Raw genomic sequence first — 18,379 nt, 5'->3', positions numbered from 1 at the left:
CGAAATTGCATATGCCTTCTAAAATCAGGCACAGATTACCCAACATATCTTAAACTGAATTCACTACACTTGGTGAATTTCCCTATCTTCTTGTCTCTTCCCCACTCTCTCTATTGTTGTAAGTCACTCCTTTGACTCAGTTACTCCAGCAAGAATCTTGAATGAAGGTCAATCTATATTTGTCAACTTCATGTCCTAATTTTAAATAGTACATAAGCCCATCAATTCTATCTCCTTAAAAATTCTTCAATAAATCCAGCTTTTTATAACACTTTACATTCTCTCCTGGTCAACTACAGTACTTTCCTACCTAGCATTTCTGACTTCTGCCTTATGTACTTCCCCCAATTCATTGCTTGAAAGTTGTTCTGTTTAAAGACCCATTCTGTTCTGAAAGATATAACAGAGTGTATTGTGACTTTTTAATTTTATTTTTTATTTAACTCAGGAATAATTGACAAATAAATTGAAATTGTGTTTCTTAATACACATTAATGAGAATAACAGTTTTTAGATGCAGTTCATTTATGCAAAACATCTATTTTTAGCATCTAGGTTTCTTTAATCTTAATGTATTTTGATTTCCATTCTTTGTAATGATGAAACATTGCAGATTTAAATAAATTTACATCAGAGTTTTTATTATCTCTTAAGTTTAAAACACCATAATCAAAGCCTCTTTTTCCCTGTCTACTTCACCTTCAAACCTCCTTCCCCTCCCCAAACACATGCATACACACACACACACACACACACACACAAAGTCATCACTCTCTTTTTTTCTCTTTTGTGTCAGCAACATGCCATGGATATAGCAAACATATTTCTTGGTTGGTCTTTTTGTGAGTCTAAATGAGGTCCTTGTGCATCTGTAGGTGATTAAAAGGGAATTTTTGATTTCATAGAAAAGTGGTAAAATGCTTTGGAATGTCTTTTAAAATAGCATTTCTAAACTTGAAGTGGAATTTTGACATTTTGGCATTTAGCATTTTAAGTTTTATCCATTTATTAAGCAATTTTATGTGTTTTTGTCACCTGGCCTTTTCTGTCTTATTCATATATTTCCAGATGGTACAAATTTCTTCCCCAAAGAAAGTTCATAATGGCAAGAATGTTAGTTATATTCTTTATTTTGTGTTCTGTAAGGTTTTATTGATCCATACAATTCTAATAGCATCTTTTTTCTGTTTTGATGGAAATGGGAGAATAAAAAATCATTTGTATCATTATAAGTCAAATACTACTTTCTTTCAATAATGAAATATTTTAAGTAAACTTATCTATTAACAGTTTCTCTTTTTAATTTTTTCTTGTTCATTTCCCCCCATGAATATCCCTAATTTTTAGCACAGTAAGCAAAATTTCCTTGGGTGACTAGTTCTTAGAAATTGTAAAATGCATTTGCTCAGGCAATAAGCACTTTACTATATCAACATATTTCTGCCATGCTTATAAAGTCATTAAGCTTGCACCTTTGGGAAGATTTTAATTAATTACAAAATGTCAATTAATCGATGGAGTAAAATGGGCAAAGGTAACATGGAACAGATTTAGCAATATACAAAAGAGTTGGATATCTTCAGTCTATGCTTGATAGAAAGTTCTAATTTCCCTATCTTGAGAAAAAAGGACACTGGACTTAGACATCTTTTTTCAATTTTGCTGTTAAGGAGATTTGGGCCAAGGAAGGTCACTTAACTGATGGACATCTCTTTTCTCATAAATGAAAGGACAGGACCAGAGTACGTAATTTCTAAAATTCTTTTCAACTCTAATATTTTATTTTTTTGTCAAAATCTATCAGCCTCAGTGATACATGTTGTCAAAGACTAGAGATATAGAGAATGGTGATGATGATAATGATGATTTTGATAATGTTTAATATTATTGAGTGCTATATGCCTGCATTTGATTCCCTAATTGTTCTAATAGTGGAATATTACTGCCTTCCATTTTATTAGTGAGAAAATTGAGGAACAGATAATTTAACAGATAATATACCCAATACCATAAAGCCCTATGCCAAAGTCAAATATTTCAAATATTAAGCTTTATGGAAAAATTATTATCAGTGTTCATTAGTATCCTTTCTGTGCACAAGCAAGACTATATTATTTATCCACTTGAAGATAATTGAGGTCATGTAATTAGCTTTGTCCAATGGCCATGAGTCAAATTTACATGTATAAGTTTTGGCACAAAACATGGAAAACCCAGCAATGGCTCTGCAGGTGCCTCTTTTTCTGAGATGCCCATGAGGAGGCAGTAAGCTCCATATGGTGTTGCTTCAAGATGGTGGTAATTTCCTTGTTCTGAATCACTGAGTTTCTGGTTTTGGAACAGTTCATCTCGCTTCTTATCTGGATACAGACTTTGCTTGAGTAAATTCTAAATCTTTGTTGTTTAATCCACTGAAATTTGGAGATATATATATATGTGTGTGTGTGTGTACACACACACACATACATACACACACACACACACACACACACACATATGAGTATACCTAGCCTATATACAAAATCAGGACATTTTTATCCTCAATGAAATTTAAGAGCATGAAACTTTGAAAGTTTTCCATGTTATCAATTATACCAGTATTTTCTGATATAACCAGCCACCTGGCAGTTAGCATTGGGTACCATGAAAACATTCTTAAGCATGAATTATTCTCTCCTGCTAGATTATCTCCTTTTTTCTCACTTCTTTCTCTCTTGAAACCTCTTATTCTTGCTCCCAAATTCTTTTTGAGTAAATACATACCCTAACAAATCCTCTTTTTTTTTTTGGAAATATTTTTTCTTTCAAGATTGAGATATAGTAAGAAATATTTGATTTTCAATACTGACATTTAATAACAGTGTGATCTCATCAAAGTTATGTCTCAGTCATATTCAATCTGAAAATGAAAAAAAATATGAGTATTATGTAAAAAAGGGTTAGATATGTGATAGCACTTCCCCAAATTGTGTGTATTGCTGGGGTCATAAATTTCTAAAAGGGAGAATTGGAGGATCAGAGAAAAGACGATATCCAACCCTTTGAAATAAAGCAGTTTGGGCTGCCCAAGTGGGTCTGCAAAGGTGGAAAAGATTATGGAAAGCTGCTGTCTCCAATTATCTGTTGGGTCTCAGTGGCTCTTGGTCAGCAAGATTTTCATTTGGGAAGATGATGTGGGTGTGGAGAGAAAGACAGCAAGAACTAGCTAGAATCCACATGTATCTGTTTGTTTGTTACTCGTACCTCTAAAATAACAGATTTCAGATGAGCTGCTTTATTTTCCCCTTCCAAAATTTGTAAAAAGAATTTCTTATTTGGGCCAGTTAACAAAGTATCATACAGGATAGGGGATTCTTGTAAACTATTCTAGCTTAGCCAAGATGACAGTGCAAAAAATTGCTGCAAGTCAATTAATTTTCCTATACTTTAATTTCTTTATTTCTAAAATGTTTGATTTTGCTTCAGCAACTCAGTGTCATAGTTGTTGGAATCACATGTGAATATACACTGAAAATTAGGATAGTGATAAAAATTATTGTTGTTTCCAAAGTAATTGTGACAACATATTTTAAAACGATTTGCCTAAACACATCAATCTGTGAAAATAAATATTTAATACATTTTAAAAATAGAAGCCTCTTGAAACAGTGTGGGCTTAACTTGTCTTGTGTATATCTGCTTGTTCTATAGTCTATGATTGTAGATTTCAAATTTTTACAGTGCAGGACACAAAATTTACATAAAAAATTCAATAATCATTTGTTAACTAAATCCTTACTTTTAACTTCTAAGATAATATATTAATAATTTAATATTCATGACACATACAAAGAGGTGGATAGCTTACATATTCTATTACATGGAATTCTGAAGTTCATGTACTACCAAGAAAAATATAAATATAGATTTGAATCTTATGTAACTGCTGCTCTGATAAAATTAGTTGGAAGAAAATTCAGTACTTTGAATTTTAAATAGTTATTATTTTTAATAGTTATTTACTTCAATTTTAGCTAGTGAACAGTGGAAACCAGCACACATTTAAGCCAGTAATTTCTACTTCTAGACAGAAACACATAGGAACTGTGTATAAATAAATGCAAATGCCATTAATATATAGATTTCTAAAGTTCTACTATATTTTTCTTGGAAATGAAGAGAAATTTCAAAATTATCTTTCTTAATCCTATCATTTGATAGATAAAATAGAAAATTACCCAAAGTAAGAAAAATTATATAGATCATAAATAAACTTTTTGTATAATTTACTGAACTATTCATGTGCCTGTTTTATTTTATTATTGTTTTTTGTAATACAACTGACTACTTACACCAACCACTGTGGTATATATTTTACCAATTGTGCACATATTTCTATGATTCATTCATACAAATGTTGATTATGGTGTGTTCCAAATTCATTTGGGTTTGCAAACCTTATCATAACTAAGACAACTGAGGAATTAGAAATTCATTTTAAACAAAAATCAAAGGAGAATTTGCAAGAGACTATCCCAATCAAACCTATGGCCCTATTGCAGAAAACAGATTTTAAACAAATCTGGGCTAGGCCTTGTTATGTACACGGTATATAGACTGAGGTTCAAACCACAGTGCCTGATGTTGGGAGTATGTGGTCTTATTAAGATAGTGAAAGACATGTAGTCAGTAGTTACAGAGCAGTGCAAGTGTTTGACAATGACTGTTTCATAGGAGAGGCAGTGAAGGATTCATTTCTGTGTTTTCATCAGAGACATAGAGTTCAAAACAATGACTTTGGTCCTAAACTTAGGAGATTTTATACTACAATAAATAGTAGTAAGGAGGGTGTGTGGATATATTGTGTTCTGTATGTGGGGGCACACACACACATGCCTGTTGTGGGCAAAGATAATGTGTATTTTGCAGGGTTAGCTCATTTAGCCAATACTAAAAAAAAAGGGGGTGGACAATAGATCCCAAGTGACTTTGTGATTTTTTACTACTAATAATTATAAAGAAAAACACTGGCAAAATAAGTAAAAAGTACAGAATTTTTTTAGTTTTTTATTATTTTTTATTTTTTTATTTTCTTTTTTAAACATTTTTATTGATTTATAATCATTTTACAATGTTGTGTCAAATTCCAGTGTTCAGCACAATTTTTCAGTCAAAAATGGACATATACACACTCATTGTCACATTTTTTTCTCTGTGAGTTATCATAACATTTTGTGTATATTTCCATGTGCTATAGAGTGTAATCTTGTTTATCTATTCTACAATTTTAAAATCCCAGTCTACCCTTCCCACCCTCCACCCCCCTGGTAACCACAAGTCTGTATTCTCTGTCTGTGAGTCTACTTCTGTCCTGTTTGGTGCAGCCACTATGGAAAACAGTGTGGAGATTCCTCAAAAGACTAGGAATAGACTTACCATATGACCCAGGAATCCCACTTCTGGGCTTGTATCCAGAAGGAAATCTACTTCAGGATGACATCTGCACCCCAATGTTCATAGCAGCACTATTTACAAAAGCCAAAACATGGAAACAGCCTAAATGTCCATCAACAGGTGACTGGATAAAGAAGATGTGGTATATTTATACAATGGAATTCTATTCAGCCATAAAAACTGACAACATAATGCCATTTGCAGCAACATAGATGCTCCTGGAGAATGTCATTCTTAGTGAAGTATGCCAGAAAGAGAAAGAAAAATACCATATGAGATCGCTCATACGTGGAATCTAAATCACAAAAACAAAAACAAAGAATTTTTCTAGTTTTTAAATTCAAAGTTTGTTTATTCTTTCAAGCAACTGTTATACTTACTGAAGGGGAATAACAGTTCCTGCCTTTTACAGTGAAGGAATAAAGAGTATTCATGATGTTACTTTTCATTAAAATATAAAATTTTCCATCCTAAGGTCCTAGAGAATGAGTTATTCTACCCTGATCAAAAATGGTCCTCTGGGCATTGACTCATATGGGGTAATTTAATGGAATTTCACATTCTGTAATCGAGACTATATGTTCATCTAATGATGCCAAGCATATTTTAAAAACCCCTCAATGCTGAAGTTTCAGTCTCCTGCCATGATTGTTCATATCTCTCAGTTGATTAATGAATCTAAATGACAATGCAAATCAAAGTCAATTTTCATATTGTGTTTACACCATTAGTGAAAATCTAATTAAATATCTAATAATTAATGGAACTCCTTCCAGGAGAGTTAATACATCAGAGAATGTCAACGGGGAATATCCAGTGGGAATATTACCTTCATTGTTGTGTTTCATATTGTGAATTGAGTGAATTATACTGTATATTGTATTTTATATGCATATTTTTTAAAAACTGCGTGGGCAAGACAATCCAGTTCTTGGTACAATAATGTAACTTTCTTTTAGTTGGACATTATTATATTGATAACATGTCTATGTGTCTGACACCAGGTCACCCAGCCAGCTAGCCAGTAAACATTTAGAGAGTGCCTAATACGTGACCAGCACTGTCTTAAATGTCAGTGATATAGAAAGTGTTAATATAGAGTCCTTTTTCTAAAAAAGATCTTTTTTAAAATTACTAACCATTACAATTAAGCTTCTAATTTTCAGTGGGGAACTTTTGAGTGGAGGTCAGGGAAGGTTATGGTGCATATTAGAATATCCTTTGCCATTATATTTCCACATGAGGAGTATTTATCTTCTCCTACTTTTGGGCTTGAACTTGTAACCTGCTTTGGCCCTTAGGCTATCAGCAGATATGATGTGATGCAAGCCAAGGCTTGAAATGTGCCTATGCACTGGGCTTTCTCTCTTGTACTCTACCTCTACCATGAAGACATGCTGAGTAGGCTGATTGGTTTCAAACAAATCAAAGGCACTTAAGATTAGACCTGAACTGAAACCATGTCCTAGAACTAAACAAAAGTGAGGGCATCAGAGGTCTCAGCAGAGCTGGCCTAGTGGGTCAGCAGTTTGAGTTAGAACCCCAGCTGAACAATTAGTCAGTGCATAAGAATATTTATCTTTATCAGCCTCTAAGTTATGGGATGTTTTGTTGCAGACCCATAGCTGACAGACACAAATGAATCTGTGTTTTACAGTGATTGCAATATCAGATATGTTTTTCTTTTTAGATCTTCTATTTAAAAATATTTACAGGAGTATAAATATGTGTTCCCTGTTTTAAGGAAACAGAGGCTTCATCATTATTTAACTATAATTTAAGAACCAAGCAACAAAGGCAGAAACAGTGAAAACATCAATGGTATAAATGTAATAATATGAATGATTATATTCTACCAAATGTATCCATGACAATTTCTTAAGTGATCATCAAAGTATAGGCAAATTATTCTCCTCAGAAGGCCCTGTAAGCTCCCTGTGTAGTTAACCAGTTTACATAAACATGGAAGACAGTGATGGAGTTGCTTCTTGATTTAAAAAAAAGTTGTGTCAGTGTGTTTAGGTAATTTTTTAGAGTTGTGTTTGTGTTTGATCTGAGTTGGCTCAAAAAATGACAAATAGGCAATGTAAATATAAAAATTCAAGGCCACTAAGAGAAAGAAATATATGCTAGACTTAAAGCCATTAATATGTAACTGTTAACTCCTTAAAATAAAGCACACTCTTATTTTATATTATACACCTCTAGTCCTTAGAGCTATGTCTTTCATGATTTTGGTATATCATGTATGAGCAATAAATAGTATTACGTGATTAAAACAATGATCACACATAAATATATTACTAATGAAAATTTAAATGTTTAGGGACCTTTGTATTGTTAGTCCTTGTATAATGTACTAAATTTACTAAAACAACCTTTTCATGTACATATGTACATTAATAATAGAAAGTCATTTGGCATAAATTAACTGTGTATTTTCAGTGATTATGGTCACACCTCAAATCTCTGGAAGTAGTTATTTGGTACACTTTGACATCGACCCCCTTAAAATTAGATTAAATTTTTAGTAACTATAAAATCTCTGACAAGAATATGCTCCTTCCAGCATATTATATATAAATATAAAATTAAAAGAAGGATGTACCCTCCTGTGAGAAAAGCAAATGTAAATATCCAGTTATGTGGATTAGGTGAAGCAAGGACCTAGCGTTCACTTTACATAGTTTTATAGTGGGCGTTTTTTCACCATGAATCTTTCATCACAGGTTGACTAAATGTTACTTGTTCATAACTCACAATTTAAATAGTTTGAGCTCAGGTACCCCTTATGAAAAAAGTGAGATTCAGCATTGCATATTTAATTCTTAAAGCGTAAACTGTCTCATATTTACTATCACACAAAATAACAGAACAAAAATAAGTAAATACAGTAGAAAAATATGAATCTGTAGGCAAAATTGACCTGTAAAAATAAATGGGATTATTCCAACAATGCAAATTAGTTTGCCTGTATACAATAAATTAATGTATTATGGCACATTAATAGATTACAAAACTACAAGGGGAAAAGCAATTGATCATTTCAGAAGATGCAGAGAAAGTACGTGATTAAAGTCCAATACTATTCCTGATAAAAAGCTCTTAGAAAACAAGAAATGAAAGAACTTCTTTATTCTGACAAAGAATATCTGGAAAAAAAAAACACCCAAAGTAAACTATTGTGATTAATACAAAAAAGGTAAAAACATTAAATTCAAAATTAGAAACAAGATAACAATATCCTCTATGACCTCTTCCATTCATCATTGTAAGGGAGGTACATAAGAACTTAGTAAGAAACAGAATCAAATGTATTATTTACTAGAATCTGAAAGAAATAATCTAAACTGTTTATGTTTAAAAAAATAAATATAAAAGAGTAGTTTTCAGGGACTAAATATCAGGTGTATTTCTATGCCTAGAAACAAAATGTTAGAAATACAATAAACAGATACAATTTTAACCACAGAAAATATGAAGAAAAGGAATTCACCAAGTAAATGTCTTGTGAGCCATCAGAAAAAAAATATGACTGTGTGGAAATGCATTAAAGATACAAAAGTAAATGGAGAAATATAGCTTCTTCATGAATATGGAAAGCCTATATTTTAACCATATAAAATCTTACCAAAGTGATTCACAGATTTAATCTCTATGATTAAATGCTGGCAGAGGTTTGAATGGTACTCAACAAACTTACTCTAAAATTTATATGGAAAAAGACACAGCCAATGATAGTCAAGTTATTCTTGAAGAAATTTAGGTGAGTGTAAATTCCAGCCATAAATATTAGGCAGTAACACTTAGCAGAAAAGTTAGAAAAACACTTACCCAAACTTGAAACTTTAAGTTTAAACTTTAAACTTTAAGTACAAGAGATGTGGTGTTGGGGCAAGGAATAGCGACTTTATTTGGAAAGCTGGCAGACCGAGAGGATGGCTGAATAATGTCTTGGAGAACCATCCAGGTCCAGTCACAATACAGGCTTCTTTTATACAAAACAAAAACAAAAACAAACAACAACAACAAACAAATAAAAAACAAGGGAAGGTGTATGGTAGGTTGTTGCAAACATCTTGCTGTAGAAATTCTTTGTTCTTGCAGCTGTCCATGAGGGGCAGTTCATGGTGTCCCTGTAAACCTCCAAAAAACAAATGTTATTCTCTATTCTACAGCTTGTTATCTTTATGTGAGTGCAAAGCTAGCAAGACCAAGCCTAGGAAACAGGGCACAGTGGTCAAAGCTAAAGGAACAGATCTAATATAGAGTCAGATTTTTTCTCCTCTATTACATTAACTTCAGAAAATTATAATATCCTTGTAAATTAAAGGTTTCAACACACAAACTCTAGCAATTTCTTTCCTAAGTTACCTTCAACCTTCTGCCTGTGTTCAGTGTGCACCAAGATAAATATACAAGTATGTTTATAACATCATTGCTTATAGTAATCAAACATCATAAATAACTCAAACATCCACTTTTTGGAAAATGGATTAATGGAGTAATTTTTAAGTTGCATTCTAAAAATTTCAGTTTTATAAAAATTAATAATTCTAAATATAAAAATTGCAGTAAAGAGAATGTTTCAGGGGAAATTGAACAACAATATAACATTTAATAAATATAAATGGCAACTTAAACTAAATGATATCATTTTATTGATATATAAGTGTGTTCAAGAAATTATAAAGAAAAGCAGGAGAATGCATTTTAAAATCTCAGGATACTCCATAGTGAAGAAAGAGAGGTAAATAGGATAAAATAAAAGCACATTAAGGGCTTTAATAATAAAGTACATGTTTTAGTTAATTTCAAAAAGAAGGTTGATAAATTTCAGTTAGCCAGACAATTAGCCATTTTTGTTGTTTAAATTTTATCTTACTTATTTTTATAAAAATAGTACAACTTTAGCATCATGAAATTTGTGGACACTTCCTTTCTGACTTACTATATAGTTATTTTTTGTCATTTTTATATGTACATTTAAAAATATATATTCTGTGAGGTGTACAAATTGTTAGACAAAGGTTGGAAACTCTATAAGAAAGTCCTCCCTGTTCTTTTTTGTCTAATTAATCTAGAAATCTTCAAGGGATTAGTTGGTTTTTATTATTGTAAATCTTCTCACTTTAATTTTGAGTTTCTCAGTATCCAGACATTCTTTTTTTGTCAGTCTACCCTATATCTACATATGTGAGAGGACCAAGACCCTGATGCAACAATCATTCTTCCCAGAGAAAGCCCATGTCCTGGGATCTATAGGACCCAGCAGCATATATAAATATATACTTATCTACACTGGCACATTATAATCACTCATAATTACCTTTGGACTCACTCTTGGTGTTGAATACTCTATGTGTCTGGACAAGTGTACAATGGTATTTATCCACTGTTACAGTACCACACACAATTGTTTCACTGCCCTAAAAATCCTCTATGCTTTACCTAATCAATCTTCCCTTTCTCATAACACTTAGCAACTTTTCATCTTTTTATTATCTCCATAGTATTGTTTTTTCCAGAATATCATGAGGTTGGAATCATATAATACATAGCCTTTGTAGATTGGCTTCTTTCACTTATCATTATACATTTAAGGATCTATATTATCTTTTTATGGCTTAATAGCTCATTTATTTTCAGCACTGAATAATAATCCATTGTCTGATTGTTCTATGGTTTATCCATTCTCCTACTGAAGGATTTTTTGTTGCTTCCATGTTTTGATAATTACAAACAAATCTGATGTAAATATCCTTGTGTAGGTTCTCATGTGGACATAGTTTTCAGCTCCTTTAGGTAAACTGTAAAGAGTAGACTTGAAGGATTTTATGGTAAGAGCACATTTAGTTTTGTAAGAAACTGCCAAACTACTTTCCAAACTGTTTTAATCATTTTGTATTTCCATCAGCAATAAGTAAGAGTTCCTGTTGCTCTACATCTTGGCAGGATGTTTGGTGTTGTCAGTGTTCTACATTTGGTTAGTCTAATAGGTATGTAGTAGTATCTTCTTGTTTTAATTTGTAGTTTCCTAATGGCATACAATGCTGAACATATTTTCGTATGTTTGTTATCTGTCATCATCCTTGGTGAGGTATCTGCTCAGGTAATTTGCTCATTTTTTAAATCAGGTTGTTTAATGTTCTATTGTTGAGCTTTTTAGAATTCTTTGTATATTTTGGCTAATAGCCTTTTATCAGATATATCTTTTGAATATGCATCCTCCCAATCTGTGGCGTCTTATCATTCTTTTGACAATGTCTTTTGCAAAGAAAACAAATTGTAATTTTTTTTAAAGTTCAGCTTAGAAATTATTCCTTTCATTGATCATGCCTTTGATGGTATATCAAAAAGTAAAGTGAACAAAGTCAAAATATGGACTAGATAATCCTTTAAATAGCAGAAACTAATTTCCAAAGATGGAGCAAAATACCATAATGAACTTATAATATAAAAAACAGTTAACATGACTATTTTCTTGATATAAAGTAGAAAATATATATAAAAATATATAATTAGAAAAAATTTAACTATCCTTGTGTAGGATAGAATAATAACTATCAGAAAATAACAATAAACAGGTTGTTTTTTATATAATATTGGCAAAATTGGATTAGAAGACAGCTTCTTGAAATGTATGCTTTGTAGAAAAGTCATCCTGAATTTTAAAATCTAGAAAAGGCCAAAATATTATACAAGTATGAAATAAATGAAATTATCTTCAGTGGTATAATGAATGAGGTGTTTAATGCCTGAAAAACGCATCTGAAGGAAAAACAAAAGAAAGTCACTCAAAAAAAAGAAAATTAATGAACAAAGTTATATGTGGAAAACAAAATAAAGTCATAAATAAATTAGTCAATAATACATATGGATAAGCCTAAATTAAGTCAATTTCCCTATTAAAAGACATTAAAATGCATAAATTCTCAGATATTTGGGGGGAATCTCTAGGATATTTGCAAGAGGAACACTTAAACATGCTGCAAAAATTATTGAAAATAAAAATATAGAAAAAGAAACACCAGAAAGAAATACCTATTACTATAAAATGTAGTTATATCAGTTTTAGTTTTAAGCAACATAAATGAGCAAGGGTAAATATATTGGAAATGTCATGTTTTATTTCTCAGTTTGGGTGGTAGAGTAATGGATAAATATTTTATAATCATAACCTGTATGTATCAAATGTTTCATAATTTAGAAATGCAAATAAAAAATATAATCAAATCTTACTGTAATGTAACAAATAAAGAATTAAACATTCTTTTTTGTATGTAATTCCTGGGTATTATGTGTGTGTATATTATATATATGTATATTTTTGTCCTAGAATCAAATTATGCACACAATTTTGCTTTATGAACATTAGACATTCTATGTTGAGAATCCCTGATTGTTTTCAAAGACTGTAAATATAATTATTAATAACAAAGTAACATTTTATTTGTGAAAACCATAAGAAATATAATTACTCAGCTTTACTGATGTTGTTACATTGTTTTTAATGCTTCACACTGTAATTTTTCTATTAAAATAACCATTCTAATATCTCTTTATTTATACATTTGAAATGATTTTAACTTTGTAATTAAATTATTAAAAATCTTTAGTGAATAATATAGATTATGAAATATAGAAACAGAAAAAATATTACTCACAAGCCCATAATTAACTAAATTTAATCTTTGATATAGAGACTTCCAGAATGCTATCATTAAAAATATACTCATTATTTTAATTATAAATTTTGCACAGAAATTTTAAAATGTTTTACATATCCAAGAAGTCATTAACTCTGTTTTCCTTTTCTTCTTTTTCCCCACTACTTATACCTGATAGGGATCAGTCTTGAAGGGATCATCAAGAGGACATGACTACTGGAATGTGTTTCGCTTGCCTTCCCTGCAGAAGTCCCACCAAGTACTCAGCCTTGCGACAGTATTGTGCTTGTTGCCGAGACCATCGGACAGTATTTTAAGGCTTCTATATAAACTTTTAAGATTCTGGTGGGGTTGCAGGGAGACTCTTGTGGCTGCTTAAGACAAGTCTCATAATTAAGTTATCTTGCTGATAAAACCTGCTGCCCACTAAGCTGCAGGGCTCTGCTTCTTTCTATGGTCTCCTTCCCGTCTGTGTTGGACCAGTTCATGGATCATCAAGCAGACTGGGCTGAAGTACATCCTCCAGAAATTCTCTCTGTGAAGATGTCTGGGTGTAAATTTTTTTTCATCCTTTTTATTTCTAGAAGTATATTTGGTTATTACTCTCACAACTGCTAATTTGTCCAGATGCATAGTTTTAAGCTTAGAGTGATTTATCTTCCTTTCATCATGCTGAAAATGTCTCTCCTTACACAGATTAATTATCATGGTGGCCCAGTTTTTTTTTTATTTCAATTTGAAATTATATAGGCAGAGGTATCTTTTCACCAATTGTTACATCAATGTTTTGAACTATTTTAACATACATGCTGTTTACTAAAATAAAATTGTATAACATGAGAGTTGTGGATTAAGTTTTATTTGGGGCAAAATGAGGACTATAATCTAGGAGACAGCACCTCAGATGGCTCTGAGGACCTTTTCTGAAGAGGCAGGGGGAAATTCAATATTATATATGTAATTTTAGTGAAGGGGATTACGTGCAATCAAACACACATTGAGTTCTTTTGCCAGTTATGAGGAGCAGACGTCACCATTAATGAATTTTGTGCTCTTCTAGATATAAGGAGATGCAAGAATTGGGGCTTATAAAATCTTCTCCTGAAAACATCTATCTGAAGCTCTATTTTGTCAGTTTCCCCACAGCACAAAGTGCTCCATTCCTGATCTCCACTGTGAACTTTTAGGGAGTGATGGAGGTCAGCGGCTACAGTGGCTTGTGATTGGATATAGTACCAAGCAGAGGTAGCTGGCAAATGTTATAAACGATTATTCCCCTTAACATTTTTATTTGAATCATTTTTTGCTTACTTTTTTCTCCATTATAATTTTATATTATACTTAAAATATAAAGACTTATGATTGATAAAAATTCACTGTTAAATCTTTTATTTGTAAATATTAGAAAAGAAAGTTATTTTTGCTATCTCAACTTTTTTATAATTTTCTTTTAATTGTATCTGTGTTATTAACCATATAATAATCAATAATGCAAATTGATATAAAGTAACATGCATTTACAAAATCAAACAAGTTAGACGGAAGTATCATTTTAAGAATTACTTTTATTTATTGGCATTTATTTTGAAATATTTTCAAAATAGACGTGATCCTTATTTTGTCTACCTGTAGATTCAATACCCTTTAACATAGCATTTATATAATCATATCGTACTTCTTAAATTTTAAAAAATGTATCCTTTACTTAGTATTTATATTTATTTTTTAGGATAAATATATAGTTACCATTCCTTCTGATTCTTTGAATGTCTTGGTATTACTTTGGCTTAACTACAAACATAACAACATTAGTGGTAACACAATTATAGAATTATAATATTTTTTCTTAAAGCTTTATAGCTATTTCCATAATATTTGGTGGCTAGTCAGTCTTTAATAGAAGAAGACAAGGCTATTCTTTGTTTTCTCTATAGAAGTAATTTTGTTTTTTGTTTTTTTTCTGGTCCACTTTTAAATTTAACATTTTGAAATAGATATAGATATATATCTATTTTGCATTATAATTAAGCTTTAAACATGGTATATTCTTTTACTTATCTTGATATGCCTATTTCCCTGCCCTGGGAACAAATCTGGATATCCAACAGTTTGGCACATTTTCTTGGTTGTTCTCTGATTGCTTAGAGTCAGGTCATACCCATGCTTTAGCTACTGCACTGGATGACTGAATTTCTAATGCTATTTCCGTCTTTTGAGCTGCAGTTTCATTAAATTTATGTATTATTTATTGTAGAAGCAAATAAAAGCTTATATTTGTAGGTAAATGGCATAAGTTTTAGTGGAATGTGGAGGTCACAATACAAATGTTTAGTTGATATAGATCTTTACTTTAAATAATGATGAAATTTTTTGATGTTAAGTTGCCTTCCTGCTTTCCTTCCCTCTTCTTTTCTTTCTTTTTGATTGGTATTTTTGGCTCTAAAATTTATTTTTTTGGCAAAATCTTATTTGAATTGATGCAGAGATGAAGGATACATACACACACATAAATGTCTTTATAAGCTCTGCTAAATAATCATAAAATCTGTTTCTCGAATCAATTCAAAATATTTTAAGAATGCTGCTTTCCTTGAATTAAACTTAATTCTTCTCACTTATTTATTAAGCAGCATTCCTTTGTCATGCACTGACTACAGCCTTGTTCTTCCATTAAGTAATTGTGTTTTATAAATTTGCAAGCAACCAGAGTGATTTCAGAATTTGTTAAAGATTTACAAAAAATTGACATGATCTTAACCGCATGCTGCTATTGCCAATATGCCCGTTAGAGTGATGATTTTACTAAAAGCAATGTCTAACTCCTTCACATTCCTACAATAATGGCCTTATTATTATACTACAAAAGATGACATCTTCAAATAAAAATGTCTAACTCTATAACAATATTCCATGAATTCACTTATTACACAATATTAACAAACTACTTAAAGAATGAATCAAAACCATATAAGATATTATTTCACATGTATTGGAAAAAATAATACGATGAAGTAAATTAAATCTAATAGTGTTAAAATATTCAAAGCCTTTCTAATGATAAAAACTTTAAATATAAAATATTCTACTTCAAAAATGCTTTCAGAGATGTTATAAATGGTGAGAGGATTATATATCATATATAGTTTTCTGTTTATGAATTTGATTATAGCAATGGAACAGTGTAGTATTAAATTTAAAAAAATGCATATCATTTGAAGATATAAATTAACCTCAAATTTGGGTTGTAAATAATTTTATATTTAGCTTTCAGTTTTCTTTATGCGTTTTTATATAATTTCAGGAAAATAATTATCATATACAAATGTACAGATCTGAGTTTTTATCTAATATGTCTCAATCTCAAGAGTTCTAAAACCCCTCCATTTCCTTCTTTCCTTCCTTCCTCTTTCCTTCCTTGGTATAAAAGTTAATTGTTGGCAATATTTTATCAGAACTTATAATGTGAATGAAGGATGAAAGATATATACATATATACACACACACATATAGTGATGATCCAACTTGGAATAAATATTTCCATATTTCTATGAAAAAATATGAATGAATTTAACTATAGTATGTAATTCCTTAACATTTTTCATAATATAGAGTATATGTACTTACAACTTCATACAGTGAACTTAATTGTTGAATATCAACCTTCATGCATGGAAGAGTTTTTATGTTATTATAAAGTATACTTTAATAATTGTGATAAAGGAGAATTACATGGTGTTAAGGAATTATGTTAATGTAATGGGCTTTATGAATTCACAAATTAGCTGAGCAATGAGAGTGATTGGAATTAGATAGGCAAATCCCTTGAGGGGAGTAGGGGATTGATCTGTAAAAGATTATTTCTAAGAGTGAGAATAGCATGTGCATGCCCCTGTAGCATGAGGGAACATAGTTAAGTACGAGGATTGTCAGAAGTATACCTATGATAATGATCCTGAAGGTGAACAAGGAGTGATTTGAGGCTACTAACAAGGGTAAGGCCAAATATGTAACAGTCAACATATTATAGCAGGCTGTCCGGCGAGCCGGCCCTCCGCCCGCGCCGCGGGGTGGGCAAGCGCCCCGCAGGGGTCTCGGGCTCCCAGCCCACTGCCCGGCCTCCCTGCCACATGCTATGCGTCATCCGGGGACGCCCCTCGCCAAGAGAGACCCTCAATCACAAGTCACCCGCCCTCCCCACCCTCCTCGCCGTGCCTTGCAACCCCGCCCCGGAACCGCCCTCCCGATCCCCGTGTAGTACCCCCCGTCCATCGCCGGGAAGAACGGCAGTAACTCCAGCAGCCGTGGCGGCTCTTTGAGTCCAAGGGGCGAGCGAGGCAGCCATTGGCGGAGGCCGCTGCCTCTGGCTGTCAATCCCGCGGCCCGGCCCCGCCCCATCGGCGGAGCGTGGCAGGACGCAGGGCCGCGGGGACTGTCGGGACGATTCCAAGATGGCCGCGCGCTTGGGGTCCGCAACTGCTGGCGGCCCCGAGCCCCGTTTACTGCCACCGCTGCTGACCAGAGATGCCGGTCGGATCGGCGACTCCGGGGGCTGTCCCCGCGTGGCGGGAGGCCGCCATGGCGACCCTGGAAAAGATGGTGAAGGCCTTCGAGTCCCTCAAGTCCTTCCAGCAGCCGCCGCCGCCGCCTCAGCCCCCTAAGCCGGCATCGCAGCCGCCGCCGCTTCATCCCTTCAGCCGATACCGCCGCCGATGCCGCCTCAGCCCCCTCAGCCGGCACCGCCGCCCGCCCAGCCCCCTCAGCCGGCACCGCAGCCGCCGCCGCCTCGGACCCCTCAGCCGGCACCGCAGCCGCCGAACCCCCAGCCCCCTCACCCGGCACCGCAGCCGCCACCGCTTCAGCCGGTACCGGCGCCGATGCCGCCTCAGCAGGCACGGCAGCCGACGCCGTCTCAGCCCCTTCAGCCGGCATCGCAGCCGCCGCCGCCTCGGCCCCCTCAGCCGGAACAGCCGCCTCAGCCGGTAACGCCGCCGATGCCGCCTCAGCCCCTTCAGCCGGCACCGCAGCCTCTACCGGCACCGCCGCCCGCCCAGCCCCCTCAGCTGGCACCGCAGCCGCCGCCGCTTCAGCAGGTAACGCCGCCGATGCCGCCTCAGCCCCTTCAGCCGGCACCGCAGCCTCTACCGCCACCGCCGCCCCCTCAGCCGGCACCGCAGCCGCCCAACCTCCAGCCCCCTCACCCGGCACCGCAGCCGCCACCGCTTCAGCCGGTACCGGCGCCGATGCCGCCTCAGCAGGCACGGCCGCCGACGCCGTAT

General features: G+C 34.0%; 1 protein-coding gene across 1 annotated transcript in view; it reads left to right on the top strand.

Moving 5' to 3' along the window:
- LOC140693700 (uncharacterized) overlaps positions 1 to 18,379 on the top strand; it is a 95,546-nt gene that overhangs the window by 18,101 nt on the left and 59,066 nt on the right. The window lies entirely within an intron of this gene.

The sequence above is a fragment of the Vicugna pacos genome, unplaced genomic scaffold (genome assembly GCF_048564905.1).
Source record: "Vicugna pacos unplaced genomic scaffold, VicPac4 scaffold_20, whole genome shotgun sequence".
Lineage (NCBI taxonomy): Eukaryota > Metazoa > Chordata > Mammalia > Artiodactyla > Camelidae > Vicugna > Vicugna pacos.
This window is presented reverse-complemented; position numbering and strand designations above follow the sequence as displayed.